This window comes from Ambystoma mexicanum, chromosome 2q (assembly GCF_040938575.1).
Source record: "Ambystoma mexicanum isolate Mex_15411 chromosome 2q, UKY_AmexF1_1, whole genome shotgun sequence".
Classification (NCBI taxonomy): domain Eukaryota; kingdom Metazoa; phylum Chordata; class Amphibia; order Caudata; family Ambystomatidae; genus Ambystoma; species Ambystoma mexicanum.
In genome coordinates, this window is record NC_090924.1 from 1,029,945,563 (window position 1) to 1,029,966,833 (window position 21,271).

Genomic DNA, 21,271 nt, shown 5'->3' on the forward strand with positions numbered 1-21,271 from the left:
CCCTGGGTCCACTCTATGCTGTACTTAATTAATTTCTCCCTATGGGGTGGCAGTGTTGTGCATATGTGTTGTAGTGGGGTAGTGAGGGTGTTCCCCCACCCTCCTGACCCTTTCCCAAATGACATACTTGTGCCCTACTTGTTACTCCTCCCTTCGTTATCAGTTTACAATTTACGACCTTATATTGTTTACCTGGCCCCGTAAGTGTGGGGACTTACGACAATCCTTTAAAAGGTATGCAATAATAGTAAAAAAAAAATAATAATAATAATAAAAAAAAAACAAGAAATAATAAAACACAAATATATATATATATGTATAATTTTGTATTGTATGTTCCTTCCCCTACGGCCCCCTGCGGCCGAAGCGCACGCAGCCCCCTGCGGCTGCGTACCCCTTACGACGATCTTATACAGTCGTCCTTATTCCTCGTTCTCCTCCCCCTTTTACATTTGCCGTGGCTGGCGTTCTCCGTGCTCAGCCACGCCCCTCTCCCCTTCTCCTCTTCCAATCCACTCGTTTATTGTTTATCTTCTTATCCGCTCCCTCATCATTTTTCTCTTCCCCACCGCCTTCAAAACTCAATGTTCCTTGTGCTCGTGATATCCTATAAAATCCCTACTGGTGACGTCACCGATGTCTCTACGCTACTAGTACAATCTCATCATTAGTTTCAAAATACACTTGCAATTTATCCCCACTAACCCTACAGCTGTCTTCCTGTCTCTCCTGGAACAAGGTAATCTCATCAATAATATAATTGGACTGCACACGCTGCGTCGCCTCGCGTGTGATACGCCCCTCAACAGGAGGGCTTAACCAGCCAACTATCTTCCGTATTTGGCAACTATGCAACTAGCTACCCCCTACAGGGAAACGTCATCTACCTATCGAGTTTCTTGCTCGAACAATAGGAAACCTCATCTACCTATCGAGTTTCTTGCTCGAACAATAGGGAACCTCATCTACTCATTGATCAATAAATGCCAAATCGTAGGAAACCACACACGCCCACCCCTACACGTTAGTCGCGATTTAGGCCAATCAGTGTCTACGAGCGACCACACGTGATGTTTTCGTGCTCCGCCCCCCTCTTTCACGTCACTGCTCTCGCATTCTTTTCACTCTCTTTCATTCCATTGCCAACACTATATTGTCAACCCTTCGCCGCGCACCTGTGCAACACCTCCCTCCTCCCTTATTTAATTCCTCCCCCCTCCCTCACAATTTCGCATTGCTCGTTGTGTGTGCCATGCTCACCAAGTTCTCTCGATGCAGGGCCGCTCGACTGCGTGCACCCCTCCAAGCGGCTCGCCACCTCCCCTCGTCTGGACCACGTCTGGACACTCGCCAACCGCGGGCGGGATACTTCTCAACCGGCTCCCGAGGGCCAATATCCGGATTGCGCTGTCCGGTCTTCTCGCAGCTCCGCGATGGTCCTGTAGTCCTCAGAAGGGGGCAACGGCAGAGGGGGCCGCGCCGCCGGGCCTCCTCGCAACGGGAGTGCCTGGAAAAAGTAAAAATAAAAGTCGATCTTAAACAGATCTCAGCAGTGCCTCCAACTTGTCGGGGGGAAATTCTGCCGGGGTCGGCCGGGCCGTCCGCAGACCTCCAGGCAGGGAGGCCCCAACTCCTCCCGTGTGTATCCCAGATAAGATGAGATAGAGTATGAGACGCACACAAGGAGCAAGGTGACTCTGCTGTTTATTAGACAAAACGGCAGGGATGGGTCAAGGAGCGCACGCGTTCGTCCTGACACACACACAATTGTGGGGCTCGCAGGCCCTTTTTACTGTATTATGACGCGCTACTTGCGTCACTTCAGAAAGTTAACAAAAAACCTATTGCCACTCTTGATTGGATGTTCGAGTGGTAGGATTAGTATAGCACACATATAGAGAAAGATATTATTGGATAAGGTGTAGTCAGGTGGTATATCTGGGTTGTCCCTACAATAAGATACATGAAAATTGTTACATGAAGGCTCCTGAGGATTGGCTAAATGTGCTGGCGTCAGTGATAAGAGCCCCAAGTTCTGATTGGTGCACCCGTGAGCTCCCCAGCCTGGGACCACCGTCGTTCCCAGCTCTCGGTGTACCTGTAAGTTGCAACAATGTTTCACTATGGGTACATGCAGACAATGTGAGGACTTATTCATAGCTAGACGGGGTACCGTTCCCACCGTTGCAAATGTCCATTGAGCCTTTCAAGTGTATCTGCCAATGTCTCGTAGCGAGGGATCCAGACGCCTCTGTTCTCCAGGGTTTGGCATCTCATCAGGTTCGGCTTGATCACGTGGGAAGGGACCGTGAAAGAGGCATAATTCTGCACAATTAATATTGTTTTTCTACTGTGCGTCTGCTTTAATTTGTCGGTGTGACTTTAACGTTGGTGCGCGGAGTGCGAGATTGCAACATCGTGCCTTTGATGGTTTGCTCTTGGAACGTGGGTTTGCAACATTGCGACCTTGGCTGGTTGCTTTGCCAAGCTCATTCTGTAGGATCAGCAACTGACTTTTGTTTTGTTGATGTCCACGGGAGCTCTTGTTTGAGGCCTACTTTGGCCCGGTGCATAAGTTGTTCGTTTGGTGCACAGGTGCTTTAGGTTATAGGAGCATGTAATTCCATAATCGGTATTGTCTTTATCATATTTCTCATCGTTGTACCTGGTTTCAAAGAGAAGCGTGAGCAAGCTAAATAAAAGTTCATGACGCGTCTTGCGTTTCTGCATTCTGAAAGCCTATATAAAAATAATAAAGATGCACGTCCGTGAATATGCCTGTCGCCTACGTCATAGCACTGAGTATATTCTTCGTGTAGGTTGGTGTGGGAATGTCCAGTGTGTATATTTGTACAGATGTGCTTCCCGTTGTCTAGGTCGTCATGGCATCTCTAACGACGTGTAGGTTTTAGTCTAGTTGATCCGTGCCGCAGGTGTCGGCATGGCCAGTGCGGGCTGCTGGGCAAGCAGATGGACACATCCGTATGTTCCTGTACCAGGGTACCTGGTCGTCTGGCAAATGGGCAAACTCTTCTCGTGGCGGGTGTTTGGGTCGTGACCCTCTAGGCCAAGCGCGAGAGGTGAAGGACGGGAGCCTGGTTTTCCATTCTCCCACTTCACTTGTATCTTGGATTTGCCAGCAGACGATACATTGATCCTGGTTAAATCATCTAATATGTCTTACATCCCTGATGGCATGGTTTAGCCCATTGCTTGATCTTTCTTCTTATGAAGGCCATTTGAGTGGAAGGGGTGGTAGACAGAACAGAGCGGACTAGATGTTGCAGGCCTCATGCAAGCATATGTTAAGGCCTGCTCATTTGACACAGAAAATTGTTTGCTTTTTTGTAAAAGACAAAGTTTTTTCTGAACGTTTATAAATGACAATTTCACAAGGCAGTGTTTTGGAAGTATTTAAAGCTTTAAAATACAAAAGACAAACCCAGATTAAATCTGTTAAATCACAATGATTGGTATGCTGGTATCTATATACTTCCCTTGATGACGGAGAGAATGAAGTTAGAATCATTCCCATTACACCCTCCTATAACATTTTGTTTTAAAAAATGTGCATGTTTCGTAATGTGATTTGTGTACTTTCCAAGACAGTTTTATGAAAAGAGATTATTTTAGTTTATGGTAAGAACTGGAAAAGAAAGTTCTTTAATGCAGAAATTGCAGCGTTGGTACAAATCCCAGCTTCACTCCTTAACAGTGTGTGATTCTGGGCATCTATTTTTAATCTTGCATTGCCTAACCTCTGAAATTGCCAGTCCCTAAACCTTTCAAAATTGTCAGCCCTTCAGAGTTATATCCTTCTCAGGGTATGATCTTCAAAAAAACCTCACTCATGGTTTCATTGGCTATAGTGTTGCTTCCACTATAATAGTGAGCTTTGATAAATTACACACCACAGGCATTTGTTCCATTGATCTTTAATGGCAGCACTATTTGAAAACCATGTCCCACTTCTAATGTCAGTCTGTCTGAATACAGACACCTTCCTGGTGGCTTGTAATCTGGGTCCACTATCCATGCTATGCTATGTGTAGCGTTCTCTTTCATTCCAATCGGTTTCCTGTATCCATGCTTGAGCACTTTTGCATTCTGTGAGGCAGATAATGTGAGTCTCTGTCTATTCTGGGTGACATGTACCTTTTACATACAGTCCTGCATTAATATTACGGGCTGTATTACTTCCTGGATGCTATTGATAAAAAGTCTCCTGTATCTATACCAGAACGGAGGCAACCTCGTCGTAGACTGCTAATTTTTGTCTCCAAATGCTACTTGTTAATCATTCTGATTAGAGCAAGAATAAAGTGGGTAAGGAGACTTAAAGGGAGTAAACAGGCTTACTTTTGCATGCTGCGAGGCAGCATATCATCTTATAGGTTATGATCAGCACGATGGTTGTAGGGGGAAAGGGTGCGACCAGATATTCTTGATCACTTAATTCCTTTGGTTTGGTGGAGGGGGCCCCAAATATGTCCATGCCCGGGGCCCCAAAAGTGCTTAAGATGGCCCTGGGGGATCCAGGGTGTTTCAACCATAAACCCTGAAGAAGCAAACACAAATGATTGGTGCAACCCTGAGTCAGGTGCCGTAGATTAGCTGGAAAGGTAGCGAGCAAATGACTGGTGGATGTTGGAGAGTGGACAGGACATACATGTTCCAGACAGTGAGCATAGGGGACAGACTACATACAGGGTAGTATGCACAGTGGAGGTAGGTACAGGGTAGTCATAGTTGGGGAGTAAGTAGTCCCGGTTCACGAGGTGGAGCTTTGGTGCTAATTTGAAGGAGTCGATAGAAGTAGCAATGTGTACATGTGGAGGAAGGAAGTTCCAGAGGTGTGGGCTAAGAAGGGAGAAGGAGCGGGAGCGCAGGGTGGTCTAGGGCCATAGAGATTAGAAAGGGTGCTAGAGCTGCTGATGTGTGGAGGATAGTAGTAGGAGATCGTGTTAGGGGGACAGGGGGCGCACACCCATGCAGGGAGTTGAAAACAAGCAGTAGGAATTGGAAGAGTGACCAGTTTTTCATGGAAAGCATCAAGCATGAAGACAGTGTCTGGAGGTGGGAGAAAAGCGAGGCCGACTGTAGAGGCAATGGGTGATGAAGTTGGGCACTTTGTCCAGCAGGGAGAACAGGAGTAAAATGGGAGGCCGGAGACATAGTGCAGGCGGCTGAGTAACAGGTTCCGTACAAGAAGTGTGGTAGAGTTGTACAGGAGGAGGGGGTAGGTTAATCCTGTCTGCAAGTGGTGAAAGTAAAGGTTGCCTGCCAAAAAGTATCACAAGGCTGTGGAGTCAGGGGAGCTCATTGGAGTTCAGAAGATAGGTTACCTGGGTCTTGGAGGAGCTAAGCATGAGACAGCAAAGTGCCATCAAGCAACGGAGCACAGAGAGAGAAGTAAGAGAGGTCAGGCATGAAAGAAGGGAAGGAGAAGAAGATGTGCCTGTCATTCACAAAGACCTGGTATGAGATCCCAAATGAGGAGATCTGTTGTCCAAGGGAGATGGTGTCGAAGTGAACAGTAATGGGCTAAGGACAGAACACCAGGAGATGGCAATGGAGAGGGTGCTTGGATCGGAAATATGGACAGTCCACAAGATGGAGAAGGACCGATTAGAAAGGTATGAGGGAATCAATTGATTAGCAGTGTCCTGGGTTACAAGGTCAGCAAGGATCCTGAGAAGATAGCAATGAACCACTGGGTGAAAGGTGGCTTAAAGGTCTAGTAGGATTAGGATGGAGAATAGTTTTCAGAAAGAGGGACAGTGGTCTGAAAGTTGAAAACGTGATGAAGGGCTGATTCCGAAGAATGATGGCTGTGAAATTCAGATAGCGGAGGAGATTGCAGAGGCGTAGACAGGGTAGGGCCTGAGCGGGCAAGTCCCACACACATTCTGTAATTACACACTCAGCAGCGTTGTGTGGACATGCACAGGTTCCAATGCCACTGCGGTGGCCCCACTGCATTAGCTTCAGGCCCCACTTGTTAGACAATCCTGGCTACGCCTCCGGGAGATTCTATGAAATAGGAGCCATTTGAGGATTTTGGAATAGTGTGGGAGGAAGGATTCAGGCCAATTATTAACAGGATTGGTGGAGTCAGCCCAGGGCTTCTTAAGGAGGCAATTTCCTTCTTGTAGCAGGCAGGAAAGATTCCCAGGGAAAGAGAGAAGCTGCAGAGCGAGGAGAGGCAGGAGCAGGTGAGAAGTGCCGGCCTCTTGGTTGTTGGTTTAGTGGGGGCTGGCAGTCCTAAAAATGGGTGACAACTCAGAGAGAATTAGGAGGGAATGGGTGTAGAAAGAAGGTGGAAAAGCTGGTTGGAGGGGGGGAAGAATCAGAGGGAGAATAGGATGGTGTTTCGAGTTGTTTTAGTTTAGAAGCGAAGTCATTGCTGGTTAGGGCAGAAGAGAGTGCAGACGGTGGTGGAGAGTGAGTAGAGCGTGTAGTGTGGCCGCGGGTTTGTGAGTGCAATATCGAAGAGCAGTCACCAGATTAGTGAAGTAGTATGATTTGGCAACCACCATGGTGAAGGTGAGGAGGGCACTGTTAAGGGCAGGGAGAATGTTTTTTTGTGTGGTCCTTATGACACTTCTGTAGGTGGTGTTGCAGTTCCATTTTTAGGAAGTGGATCTGAGGGCTGGAAGGCGAGGGGTAGAAGAGGTGAAGGTACAGGAGAGATAGACAGGTATTTGGCTGTAGAGGTTCCTCACTAATGGACCAAATGTACACTCCCAAAGAAATCCCTGAATGGGAACAAATAGGACTGGCAGACATCACAGACTTCCATGAGAAATGACAAGGCAACGTGGCCGGTGCTCATTGGTGAAAAGAACAGAGGGGCAATAAGATTCATGACATCTGTCAGATGCAGATTCTAAAAGGTTGTATTTGTTCAATAAACATTCAAACAACCTTTGCACCACAAGTTCAGAGCTACACAAATGTGAATGGATTCCATCATAACTACTGCCTTTGTTCTTAAGGATACTTAGTTAGCAGGGGCCCACGCACGAATGTATCCATTTTATGAGGATACTTATCTAAGCTGGTTTGACAGTCCTCGTAAGAGGTGTGTGCCACTTAAGCTGAGTCCTGTAGTCTGCACATGGAACTGCCATAGAGCCCTAGAGCCCTCAGGATGCGCTGCCCACTCCTGTTTGTTACGGAACCTATAAGAAGGATTTGACAAACTGATTTTTTGGTCCTATGTTTAAACTTTTCAGCAGAAAAGATCGCACTTCATTTATAAAGGGGTGGAATTTAGATCTCATATTGCTAAAAAAAATGTACATCCTCTACCAAAGAGGATGTTGTTCTTGCAGTATTTTTACACTGAAGGAGCGTTGGAATTAAGGGGAAATTATGCTGTTAATTAATTAGAAATATACAGATTATGACTAAGTGACTAATGTATCAAAATGCCGTCTTGATATTTAGGTAATGTTAAATGACAGAGGGTAAACGTAGTCCAGACACGTCTGTTCCAACTTGACATATACTAGCCCCCTGCCCTGCTGACATGTAAAGAATAAAGAACGTCCATACGTCTTAAATATTTAACTGTACGTTATCCCATAAACTACACAATGTTCCTTACAACATGACTGCACCTTGTAATTTGAAACACAATTAAAAGGGTTATATAGTGATGTCATGTAAAACTGTCCTTCAACAGACATTTATTTGAACTGAAATAGCTGAGGCTTCTGTAGAAACTACATAAGCTCAAACGTAAGGCACGTTTAGCACAAGACTACACATGCTCTTTCTGCAGGAAATGTCTTCTTAAACAGGAGACGAAAGACAGTGGCCAGTCTCCAATTGAGCAACCTCAACTCACATGACCTCCCAAACACCTGAGAGCGAGATGCTTGGATGTGCTGATAAACCATCAATACTCGGATACAAAGAATTGACCAGCATGCAACAGTGTTTCCCTGATTACATTACAGTTCTATAGAGTATGATTAGCTGCATGGTTAGGGATTGCCAAGGTTACCACTCTTCACAATGCTAGTTCTCTGCCAGGATCCCATCACTATGAAAGGCAAGGAGGTTGCAGTGTTCCCTTTGTGGCTAATGGTAGCCTCTCTGGTTATGCACACCATGCTGAATACCAACCTCCACATGAACAAACTACTGAAAACAAGAACACATGACTATTTTATAAATGGGTGGCAATTGCACGATTATCCCCTAACAATGTCTTCATCTTCTCTACCTCAGGTTGTGTTTTGATTTCTCAAATCCAATGTGTTCCGTGTCAGAAGGAACTGTCACAAACAAACTCCAGAGCAGTTCACGGTCTCATCTTCATTGTAATGCTCTTTTTACCTTTCTGCTTATGGCTCTAAATGTATTGGTGATTTATACATTGGGTACCGTAAATTGATCCCCCAAAGCAAACTCCATTTTTTAGTATTGGCCCCTTAAATGAGGCTTTTAAAATATGATTTTAAATACAAAACGCATGACTTATAAATTGAAACGGGAGCTGATTAATAGCTTAGTTTATTAGTCAGACCTGATCCCTTTTAAAAATCTATTTGCGTTTCCCTTGCAATCTTATATTTTCCAACCACAAAATGCTAGTAGTGGCTACTGTAGGAAGACATGACTGAGGTGGACAGGAATCAGGAAACCATTGTGCTTTTACTGTACCAGTCCACTGCTTATGATTCAGACACCCAGAAGCGTTTGCTTGCTCCCCCGCCCCCGGTCAGCACGGATCGGGAGAAGGCACTCCAGTGGCTGAGGGCTGGCCTGAGAGGCTACCAGTCATCTGCATGTGTGTCAAGTTGTGAAGTCCCTCGGGGTCCCTCAGTGTCCCCTGCTTCATTCAATGCATATGCCCTCTATTGATTATGATGAAAAAGTCACTGCTTTGCGGATGAGAGACTGTTTATTTATTTTTTGAAACATGTATAGAGCATGAACAAAACACCACCAGGAGTGCAGAACAAAAACAATACGAAAGCTCTAAAAAGCACAATCGCCCAGGTTCAGAAGTGCAGAACGAGGATAGAAGGACATACATCAAGTTTGTGATGTAAACATGTTCTGTAAAATCTTTATAGGAAGAAGAGAGGACAAAACGATCACAAGAGAGCCGAGAGGAGGACACTTGCCCATTAAAGTGTCGCAAATCCAGTATTCTAAGCGCTATCAGAAAAAGAGTCGATTAGACAGAAGCCTGAGTTCAGCTACAGGTGCATACTAGAGAAACCGCATTTTAGGAGAAAGAACATACACCCATGGACCCTTTTGTGCACCATTGTGTTTCGAGCCTCCATAAGGATTTTCTCATAGAAGATCGACTGCCCAAATTGATTTTAAATTAACTAACGAAGTAGGAGGGGCTGCCCGGAAACAAGGTATAAAGACCAGACACACGACCTTAAATTGAGAACATGCCTCAAGGAGAACCCAGTGTGGCTGCATCAGAATTGACAACGGGATTCAGTCAAACCTCCTGGCCCGCCAGTCAGCCTGGATAAGACGGACTTGTCTGGGAAACAGACCGAGGAGCGTCATTCAGGCTGATCGCCAGCCTCCATCGTCTACAGCAATCAGCTACAATAGTCTACAATAGCGGTCTTTGCTCCAGCTGAAGATAAACCAACATCAATCACCTCCAAAAGCTCCAACCTTGCTGTAGTGCTCTGGTCGCCCACAACCAAAGATCAAAAACTTAAGGATAAACCTGGGCCGCTCCATTGCCCTTGCAACTCAAATTAATTCAGTGGTGAAAACATATTTCTTCATAAGTCCAGATGCAACCTCATCTTAATTTCTAAGCAGAATAGGGACATTGCTATTTGAGAACATGTTGCCTCTATTTAGTTTTGTTGCTATTTGAGAACGTGTTGCCTCTGTTTAGTTTTGGCTAGTAGATGGTGCTGCCGATAAGCCGAAACTATTGCCATGACGAATGACAATATGAGAACAATGGGATGTGAGGCGAGATACACAGTCTGAGGGCGTTCTTTAGATGTGTGCCCACTCACTGGCTACCAATATCCATGCTAGGCGCTATGGTCATTATCACCCATATATATATATATAATACTTTTTAGGAAACTCTGTGGGCGCAGGAAAGGTTGCTGGTGATGTTACTTGCTCCGGAAGTTGGCGCCGCAGAATTGTGGCCTTGAACCACTTAATCATCAGCCACTAAATTGTAATTACTCCCAGGCCAAAAATTGCATGCTTTGCCCTGGAGCTTTGAAATGACCCCCCGCATTGCGTTAAACATTTTTGCAAGAGTCCCAAGTGCACTGCCAGAGTACATTTTAGGACATTTACAAATCAAAATCTAACCTACACGTGTGGGTAAGCAGTTGATAAAAAGTGTTTTTTAAACCTTCATCCATTAAAAAAAATGCTATTGTTTGTAGCGTAGGCAAGCTGCGAATTGGAATTTTTATTTAGTGGCAGCAAATTAAAATGCGTGATGGTTTGTTTCGTAGTAACTGGATCAAAGTAAATTCTAGATATTTTATCATTTCTTTGTGTGATTTAATTTGTGTATTTGACTTTTTAATATTGTGCCAACACGCCACCTTGGGAAGCATGCATGGGATTTTTTAAGGATATTTTGTTATCTTTCCTTGTGTTTCTGGAATTAATAACTGAAAGTTGTCATGAGCCACACATCTTCATTAGAGGGGCGCTCCTCTCTGTGTTCCTGCGCCTGGCTGAACCTGCAAGAGTGGAGTAACTCTGCTTTCGACAGCTGTGCATTGAGTGGCCTGTGGCACGCTGCTCATTCACCTCTCACATAGTCTTTGCAGCCACATCCTCTGTCGGTCTACTGCTGATCAAAAATGCCGATGTATACTAATTGACCTTTTCACAATTGTCCTCAGGAAAACTGACCTCAGGAGAATTGACCTTATTTAAAAGGTCAATTAGGACATATATTCGGGGGAAACACCGGCAACCCCCACCCAATCCAAAACCCCTCGCATTCCCCCACCCAATCCCCTTATATTATTTATAATCCAAAACCAACCCAATACATGTATAAAATAACTAAAATCATATAAAGGTCAATTGTGCAGAAGATCAATTAGGACCACTATAATTAGGTCAATTTGGACAAAAGCTAAATTGTAGAAGGTCAATTTGGGTAATACCCAAAAAAGCATCTGTGGAGGTTCCAAAATCTGTTTGAACCACGCAGCACAGCTTTATAGTGCCAGGCATTCCTTGAATTACTGTGTGTGTACAACACATATTTCTGCTGCGACATTGAGGGGAGCTGGGAGCCATCTAGCTCCTGCCTGTAGCCAAGAAGCTCTGGTTAGCTTAACTCTGTGCATTTTTGATAATCAATAAATACACATTAGGACACATCTATACAACCATTTAGGGCCTAAGTGGTCATACATAATGGACAACATAATACTTTTGCATCTTATGTGGAAGTTAGGTTTGCAGAATGCCATGTGTTAGCTTCTTGTTCCCCATTGGCAGCCTCTGGTCACTGGTTGATGCTGGATACACAGGAGCTGTTTTTAACTCCTGTTTAGCTAATCGTAATGTCAATCCCTGTGCGTCAGTTGCAACAGAAAAGTTAAATGTGCCTGCATAACAATACGAAAAGCCTTTGCAGCCGCCCTGCTGGAAATTCAAGTGCACTACAAACTTATCACTGCAGCAATCCTAATGCTGCCCTGTTACCCATTCAGCTGAGCAGCTGGAGCGCACATCAAGCCCATCACAAAGTCAAACACTGTGTTCTTATGTTATTAACTACATATTGCGCCTCCTTCACATAGAAATAGGTTTCATGCTAATCATGCTTAGAACATATCATCCTTTCTACAATGCTGGTCTATGGTCCACCTTAATAAATTCACACTCACCCAAGCTATCAAAAAATAATCCTTTTGCACCTCACCTCATCCCTACGTCTGCAGCATTTCACACACTTTCCCGTCACCTTAACTTCTCCCCACTCCTTTCCCCCTGTAGAATAAGGTCTGGATTCTACAGGTGGGGCACAATACGCCAACATCCAGAAACGCCAGGCACTCAGACCACTACAGCAGTGATTTAGCGCAGTGTAACAACCTTTTGCCATAGCATAACTGAACAGGATCATTCAAAGAAAGCTAAAGCCCCTGCGCAGATGGCACACCTTGCTGTATGCCTTGCAGTGGAAGTGCCAACAATCATTCCCTATTCTGAGGGAGCTACACTTTCGTCATAATGTAAATAGTGGCCATCTTTAGCGAAAACCGTGTAGAACGGTTCGAGCTACAGCACCGGCCATCTTCTCAGGAAGGAGGTAAGAGAATCCTTTGTAAACAGCTCCCCAATTGCATATCATGAGCCTAGAGGCCTTCACAGAATACTCTCCACAGAATGATCCCACCCCATTGTTTTCGTGTATCTAATATAGTATATATACGTGTTTTTACAGACACGAGTGGAGGAATCGCCCATTACTGCACTACCTCCGTACCTGAGGACTCTCTACATACCACAGCGACCCATTCCATGGATGTAGTAGCTTTTTACAGAAATACCGAAAGGTAATATTTTTTCTTAGATATTACATGACTAGATTTTCCTTCATGAATTAAGATCCCGTTTTTAATTGAGCTTTCCCTATTGTCTTTTTATCACATCTACAGGTTGAATAACCATTATTGGGCTGTTATTGCTATTGATAATAAATCCAGTTAGGATATTCCACATTGAACATCCAGGTGATTATTATTAAAAATTTCTCCCAAGAGTTAAATGACAGTTATCAGTGAGAATCTAAAATTTGATCATTGTATCATACATTATAGACGAAACAAAGATTAACGGCAATGAAGAGGGCTATCAATTCCTGAAGAAGGGGACACCCCGAAACGCGTCGAGAAAATATTCATCATTACTTTCTGTGGATATACCATGTGAAAAGCCTATTGTATAGAAAGTGTGATGAGTACCTTGTATGCCCTTGTATTATTATATTGAATGTAACCTCAAAATGAACACATTTACGTTATTATGTTTACAAAGACTGGATGATGAATGAATTGAAATTCATATCTATAACAATTAATTTAAAATTCAATTAAAACCGATGGTCCCCATCATTCTGTTTTATTATAATAGTGTCATGAATTAGCTTCTCTCATTAATTTCTTCTTTTTTCTGAAAGAAACTGAATATTACCATTGTATAGAAATATTGACTGTTTCTACAGTATAAAGGGTGTGCAGGGGACGGGAGAGTTCCACAATCTTGTGGACAATCTGTTGGATTTACATAGGTTAAAACAACCCAGTGTCAAGGTTGTTATTCTCCCCGGCACCCCGTAAATTTTCAACAAATCCTGTAAAAAAACCTTAAACCTAGGTGTGCGCTAGGCAAACAAATATTGGAGCTACACTTTCCACCAGTACCAGCCTAGCTAATCCTTAAAACAGCTTTTATCACACACAGGTAAGTGGCAATTTAGGAACTGCTGTGCCTTGCCACATAAATGGTCATCGCAGGAGGTCAACGCAATTCTGAAAACTATTGGAAGCAAAAAAGTATTGGTGTGACAGAATGCCAGTGAGGGTGGGATAGCCTCAGCTTTTTATATTTATTTATAAAACGATGCTTGTAATTCTGTTTCTGAAAGTGAGATCTGCTAATTGGACCCCACATTGATAATGCTCCAAGCCAGAAATCCTAATGCAACAATGTACTTTGCTGTGACTATCTACTGTCGTCCCAGGCACCTGCCCTGCAGTGGCAACAGGGCAGGTTCAAAAGTCCCATGTGCGTTCCTGAAACCAAAGTTCCAACAGCCAGAGGTGGCCTTTTACCTGTATGCCCCTCAGGTTCAAACTATCATAATTGTGTACCCCAGCAGTCTAGTGGCAGTTGATATAAAGTAAATATAAGCCATGCATGTATGTACATGGTGTCTATTGAGATTATACAGTCATGCAACCACAGGCATTGGATGTAATTTTATTGACAGATAGGTGAACAGTGAATCATTCATGACAGGGCCTGGTGTTCATTAAGCTTTCTGAGCTGGCCTAACACACAACAATCATGTGGGTCCCACCCAAGAAGCTTTGGGTGGGCCCCACATGAAGTGTGGGTCCCACCCAAAGCTTGGGTGGAAGTCCACTTTGATCCATCTGAGAAGGTTAGCCACATCCTCCAGCGAACATGAACACTCTCTGTGGGTTCAGCTGGGAACTGATACTTAAAAGGCAGCCCAGCCATTACAATGGCCTCCTCTCCCCAGGGTGCTGATCACTGGAGTCCTTTTGATGTAGCTAGTCAGAAAGAGTGGGTGGAGTTAGGGTTTCCCAGGAAAGAGCATGAATCCACATAATGGTCTCACCATCTTGGAATTTTGTAGGGTTCCCAAACACCCTGTCCCCTCGCCCCACTTCCTGCAGACATAGCACTCTAGTTATAATATCGGTAGGAAAAGGACATTTGTTAGAGCATCCTGAATTGGACCCTAAACAGCAGGCTTGCTTTGGACCAACCTGCTGTGGTATTTTTCCTACATGGGGCGGGAGGAATCCTCTGCGCATCCCCATAGTTGATTAATCTCCGGTGATACCTTTGAGAAGGATTCACTGGAACCTGATTGGGAGTACGGTCTACTCTAGAGTCTTCTGCTGAAGAGATGAAGTTCATAAGCTCTCTAAGCATCCCAAGGGTCTATTTGTGGTGACCAGCTGGCTGGACAAAGCTAACTGTAACTGAGACACTGGTACCCAGGACCTGCTCACTGGAGATGACAGAACCCTGACAGTGATCTCTACAAACCTTCCTGGTTGGGAAAAGCTGAGGAGACTCACATTGCCCCTGAAATACTGGACAGGGGCTCCTAGTGACTGCAAAGCCCAGAAAGCATCCCAAAACTTTTTTGCTGCCTCAAGATACTTTTAAAGTCAGTTTATACCAGGTTCAAATCAGAGCCGCTACAGGACCTCCTATCGTGCTTTTAGTTTACTTACTCTTTGAGCTGTCTCTGCGCTGACTCAACCCTTGGAAGCGCATCATCCCATCTCAGCTTGACAACCAACTCGACTCCATGGAAGCAACCAAGTAACCATGTCTTGACCACCAAATAGATGCAATAGAAGCATTGCTTCAACCCAACTTGAAAGATGATTCAGCCATTTTGGAAGCCATCATCTCACCCATCACAAATGATGACTCAAACCAGCGGAAGCATAGTCTCGACCTGTCTCCACTAACAACCTAACCTGTTGGAAGCCATCAACTCCATCCTCTGTCAGCCCATCTCGAAAGTGTCTGAACCTCGATTTCCCAATGGGAAACCATGACTCTAAGGTCTCAACACTGGCTCAGTGGCAGAAAACTGGTAGAAGTCCGGCTGAGCGCTGTGAAGTCCTGAGGTTGGAAGTACGCGCAAAGGCTGGGTAGTTTAATACGGAGCAGTCGTGGTTGCTCCCACTTCATGCATCTTTCTTACCTTTCAGGCGCTGATGGTCGATGGCTGCAAATCACACTCACAATCTGCGCAGCACCCCTTCATTGCCAAACACCTGCATCACACAACACCGTGCCCTAAGCCTGCGCAGGCTTTGCTGCAGAGGGTACAATCCTAAGCTCTTAAAGGATCCGAAGCATGGTTATAGAGCAAAGTGCTATGTATCAAATGGCCAGCATCTCCTGCGATCCGTCATTGCACAACACTGCGCCCTTGGCCTTCATCTGTGATTAAATGGTATTACTGTATTGAGATTAATGTTTCTGGATAGGTTTGGCTTTTAGTAGACAGGGCAGCAAGATAGCTGTTTATTTTAACGTGCCATTTCTATTTTAGGTGCAGAGTACCTATGTGTACCTTCTATCATCTTTCCCCACCAACTACTCTAGACCACCAGGGACTTGTGAGAGAAACAAAAACCCTCACCAAAATGGAACTTACCTTTTGGGCACCAAGAATGGGGCCCCCTAACTCAAAAAGAGACTCTGGACTTCCTGGGCTGCCATTGCCGTTCCGCAGGGCTTAGACTGCTCTTTCTAAATTTGTCTAACATCTCACCACCCCGGTTGGGAATGAGGCAGCCAGATTTACCAGGGAATACCAGCAGAGAACATATGGAAGCAAAAAGATGCAGGAAGTGTGGGATATTTGGGTACGGTCAGAAGAGGAGGAGGTGGACAACCAAGAAACCAGCAGGAGGGAGGAGCAGCGGAGTGTGGAGGAAATTTCTGAAGAAAGTTCAGTATTGGCTAGCAAGTGAGTGAAAGTGGTGCTGCAGTGTGAGTAGGCATGTTAGTGTAGTGAGTGCAGTTAGGAATGTAGTGTTTGTCGTGATTGTGAAGTCTATGGTACTGATTGAAAGGAGGGTGCCAGTGTAATAGGTGGAGGTAGGAGGGTGCAGTAGTGTGGGTGGGGCAGTAGTAGTGCAGAGGAGGGAGTAGTGGTATGGAGGAGTAACATCAAAGGGTGGAAGATGACCTAGAAAGAATGAGGGACCGCTGCAGGATAGAAGATTGGTTGGCAGAGTGAAGAGAAGTGAGTAGAGACAAGGAAGGGGAGTAGAAGAACGAATGGGAGAGGAAGAGGTGAGTGACCATGGTAGAAGGAGGAATGAATCCAACAGGGTGTCTGTAAGGAACAGTTCTCAAATCCCCTTAGAACACTTAAAGATTGAGAAGGGATAGTTAGGGAGTCCCTAGGGGAGTTTAGTTAGATACAGCGTTTTGCCTTTAGGTCCTCACCACTAGACAAAGGCAGAATTAGATTGTAGAGGTCAACCTTCTGTATCTACTAACCTGGGGTCAGGGACAGTTGGGTTAGGGAGAAGGTGCAAACCAAGACCAGAGAGAGAGGGACAGCCCTAAGGCCCACAAATACTCCAATAAAAACCCTTGGACCACCTCTGAGACTTGGAGTGAGTCTTTTGCATTCTTTGACACTGTGTTATAGTTGGTGTGTTTCGGGGGAGGTTAAGTCATACTGTAAAGGTATTAGTGTGAGTGGATGACATGGTAGTGGTTTTGCATATGGTTTTGCGTGTTTTGGAATGTATGTAAATATATTTAATCAGGGCATCTGGGCACGCCTACAACATATCACCTTTTGTACTTATGGGGAGTTCTAGTTTGCAAAATGGTCAGGCATATGAAACTATTTAAAGCTGTGATTGTTTTGGGGATTTGGGATGTGCCCACACCAAAGAGCACAAGTTCCCTTTAGATACTGACTAGCTAACACTTGTAGGCCTAGGTGATGTTGTTTGAGTGTGTGTTGTGTGAATTTCCATGAGTTGAGATTATGTGGGTTAGTGTGCCCTAAGCAAACATCACTTTAATTGATGAGGTTTTTTTTGTTGTTAAAGTAATTAATACTTACCAGATTTACAATACACCAAGGACGAGACCTTAAATGGGGTATGGGCTTGCAGTTATTGAGTGCTGCAAACGTTCAAATGTGGCTCTGGAAGGTGATATTTTCATGTTTGTATTTTACCAATGTGTTATTGTCACAGTTTACTGCTTAACATAAAAGCTGTGTATGTACATGTTCAGGTTTTTCACATTTTGGCCTCATTTTATATACCTACTAATAACTTGTTGAGTTGATACGAATTGTAGATAAGTCAGGTAGGTATATTTCCTCTCATTAACACAGTTGCTATTTACAACTAACACTGTTACTTTCTTTCTACACTATATCATATTTTATTTTTTTATTTGTTATCTAAACTGTAGCTTCTCTTGAGGCAGTATTTGTAGATGTGCACCTTATGGATTGCCAAACATTCATGAAGGGTTGCAAATGTGTTTCTGTAAATGCACATGAATGCTAATAAATATGTATATTTCTTAATAGGTCGGTTAGTGAATGAGCAGGGCTCTCATCTGTACGTGCCATTTGAAGCTGTGAAATGCATGTTTGAAGAGGTTCATATACCTCTATTGGTGAACTATGCAAATTAAATGTTTCTACATACATTCCTTAGCAAAAACAAAGAGGTGATGGCTGGAAGGTTTAGACTGAATCTTAACCACTGGCATTGCTCGGGGCAACCCTCCAGACCATCGTTCTTCACCTGCCAAGCCATTACAGAAGGGGAAAGACCATATGCAAATCAGGCTTGGCCCCACCCCAAAAGGGGCAGTCCAGCCCGAACTGCTAGGTCACATCCCTTCTGCACGAGACCACAAGCATCCCCAAACATGTTTCGCCCTTGTTGGGGCTCATCAGTGAGGAGTAGCTTGGGTCTCTAGGCCCAGCAGGCACGGGACCCACGTCTGGGCATACCCGTCCCACTCGGGGTGACAAAGCAAAAACAAAGAGGTGATGGCTGGAAGGTTTAGACTGAATCTTAACCACTGGCATTGCTCGGGGCAACCCTCCAGACCATCGTTCTTCGCCTGCCAAGCCATTACAGAAGGGGAAAGACCATATGCAAATCAGGCTTGGCCCCACCCCAAAAGGGGCAGTCCAGCCCGAACTGCTAGGTCACATCCCTTCTGCACGAGACCACAAGCATCCCCAAACATGTTTCGCCCTTGTTGGGGCTCATCAGTGAGGAGTAGCTTGGGTCTCTAGGCCCAGCAGGCACGGGACCCACGTCTGGGCATACCCGTCCCACTCGGGGTGACAAAGCAAAAACAAAGAGGTGATGGCTGGAAGGTTTAGACTGAATCTTAACCACTGGCATTGCTCGGGGCAACCCTCCAGACCATCGTTCTTCGCCTGCCAAGCCATTACAGAAGGGGAAAGACCATATGCAAATCAGGCTTGGCCCCACCCCAAAAGGGGCAGTCCAGCCCGAACTGCTAGGTCACATCCCTTCTGCACGAGACCACAAGCATCCCCAAACATGTTTCGCCCTTGTTGGGGCTCATCAGTGAGGAGTAGCTTGGGTCTCTAGGCCCAGCAGGCACGGGACCCACGTCTGGGCATACCCGTCCCACTCGGGGTGACAAAGCAAAAACAAAGAGGTGATGGCTGGAAGGTTTAGACTGAATCTTAACCACTGGCATTGCTCGGGGCAACCCTCCAGACCATCGTTCTTCGCCTGCCAAGCCATTACAGAAGGGGAAAGACCATATGCAAATCAGGCTTGGCCCCACCCCAAAAGGGGCAGTCCAGCCCGAACTGCTAGGTCACATCCCTTCTGCACGAGACCACAAGCATCCCCAAACATGTTTCGCCCTTGTTGGGGCTCATCAGTGAGGAGTAGCTTGGGTCTCTAGGCCCAGCAGGCACGGGACCCACGTCTGGGCATACCCGTCCCACTCGGGGTGACAAAGCAAAAACAAAGAGGTGATGGCTGGAAGGTTTAGACTGAATCTTAACCACTGGCATTGCTCGGGGCAACCCTCCAGACCATCGTTCTTCGCCTGCCAAGCCATTACAGAAGGGGAAAGACCATATGCAAATCAGGCTTGGCCCCACCCCAAAAGGGGCAGTCCAGCCCGAACTGCTAGGTCACATCCCTTCTGCACGAGACCACAAGCATCCCCAAACATGTTTCGCCCTTGTTGGGGCTCATCAGTGAGGAGTAGCTTGGGTCTCTAGGCCCAGCAGGCACGGGACCCACGTCTGGGCATACCCGTCCCACTCGGGGTGACAAAGCAAAAACAAAGAGGTGATGGCTGGAAGGTTTAGACTGAATCTTAACCACTGGCATTGCTCGGGGCAACCCTCCAGACCATCGTTCTTCGCCTGCCAAGCCATTACAGAAGGGGAAAGACCATATGCAAATCAGGCTTGGCCCCACCCCAAAAGGGGCAGTCCAGCCCGAACTGCTAGGTCACATCCCTTCTGCACGAGACCACAAGCATCCCCAAACATGTTTCGCCCTTGTTGGGGCTCATCAGTGAGGAGTAGCTTGGGTCTCTAGGCCCAGCAGGCACGGGACCCACGTCTGGGCATACCCGTCCCACTCGGGGTGACAAAGCAAAAACAAAGAGGTGATGGCTGGAAGGTTTAGACTGAATCTTAACCACTGGCATTGCTCGGGGCAACCCTCCAGACCATCGTTCTTCGCCTGCCAAGCCATTACAGAAGGGGAAAGACCATATGCAAATCAGGCTTGGCCCCACCCCAAAAGGGGCAGTCCAGCCCGAACTGCTAGGTCACATCCCTTCTGCACGAGACCACAAGCATCCCCAAACATGTTTCGCCCTTGTTGGGGCTCATCAGTGAGGAGTAGCTTGGGTCTCTAGGCCCAGCAGGCACGGGACCCACGTCTGGGCATACCCGTCCCACTCGGGGTGACAAAGCAAAAACAAAGAGGTGATGGCTGGAAGGTTTAGACTGAATCTTAACCACTGGCATTGCTCGGGGCAACCCTCCAGACCATCGTTCTTCGCCTGCCAAGCCATTACAGAAGGGGAAAGACCATATGCAAATCAGGCTTGGCCCCACCCCAAAAGGGGCAGTCCAGCCCGAACTGCTAGGTCACATCCCTTCTGCACGAGACCACAAGCATCCCCAAACATGTTTCGCCCTTGTTGGGGCTCATCAGTGAGGAGTAGCTTGGGTCTCTAGGCCCAGCAGGCACGGTCTTTCCCTTCTGTAATGGCTTGGCAGGCGAAGAACGGTGGTCTGGAGGGTTGCCCAGAGCATTGCCAGTGGTTAAGATTAAGTCTAAACCTTCCAGCCATCACCTCCTTGTTTTTGCTCTACATACATTCCTTTGCATACAACCTTTTATGTTGCTTTGCATGATAGTGCAGATAAACGTTTGTTCTGCAAGCAGTTTTTGGAGGGGTGAGTGCAAGTTGTTATACATTAGTGAAAAATGGCACATGTAACTAATGAAAAGTTATTTCACAATGTGGTGTTTGGTTAGCCTAGAGGAGGAGCCAAGTACCCCTACTCCACCTACCCCGCCTACATTACCTGAGAAGTATGAACCAAAGTATGTGACGTATACTACATCAATCAGAAGGCAAGAAGAAGAGCAACAACTCTGTGCAGTACCTATAAGAATACCTATACATAAGAGAATATGGGAAGTGAAGTATCCATTAAGGAAACCATATCTACATCCAAGACAATATGATGGCCATTTGAATGTGATTCCTGTTGAAACAAAGAAACTGAATGACCAGGATGAATGGTGGCGTCATACGAAACTGAATTGACTCCATATACAGAAGATAACAAGACCAGAGAGGCAGACTATTTATGAGGATTGTAGAAGTACTAAGGATAAGTGACATATTGAGACCAAGATAAAGAGATTTATGCCATAAGCATGATGAAGATACTTAGTTTAAACGTGTACAGATG

The 21,271-nt window shown here is 45.6% G+C and overlaps 1 protein-coding gene and 1 long non-coding RNA gene across 6 annotated transcripts in view; one reads left to right on the forward strand and one right to left on the reverse strand.

Annotated features, from left to right (window-relative positions):
- Window positions 1-21,271, reverse strand: part of ADAM22 (ADAM metallopeptidase domain 22) — a 1,877,697-nt gene that overhangs the window by 1,153,344 nt on the left and 703,082 nt on the right. The window lies entirely within an intron of this gene.
- LOC138569053 (uncharacterized) lies at window positions 12,275-13,131 on the forward strand. The gene is made up of 3 exons (XR_011303087.1): window positions 12,275-12,557; window positions 12,660-12,734; window positions 12,822-13,131. It is a non-coding gene; the product is annotated as an uncharacterized lncRNA (long non-coding RNA).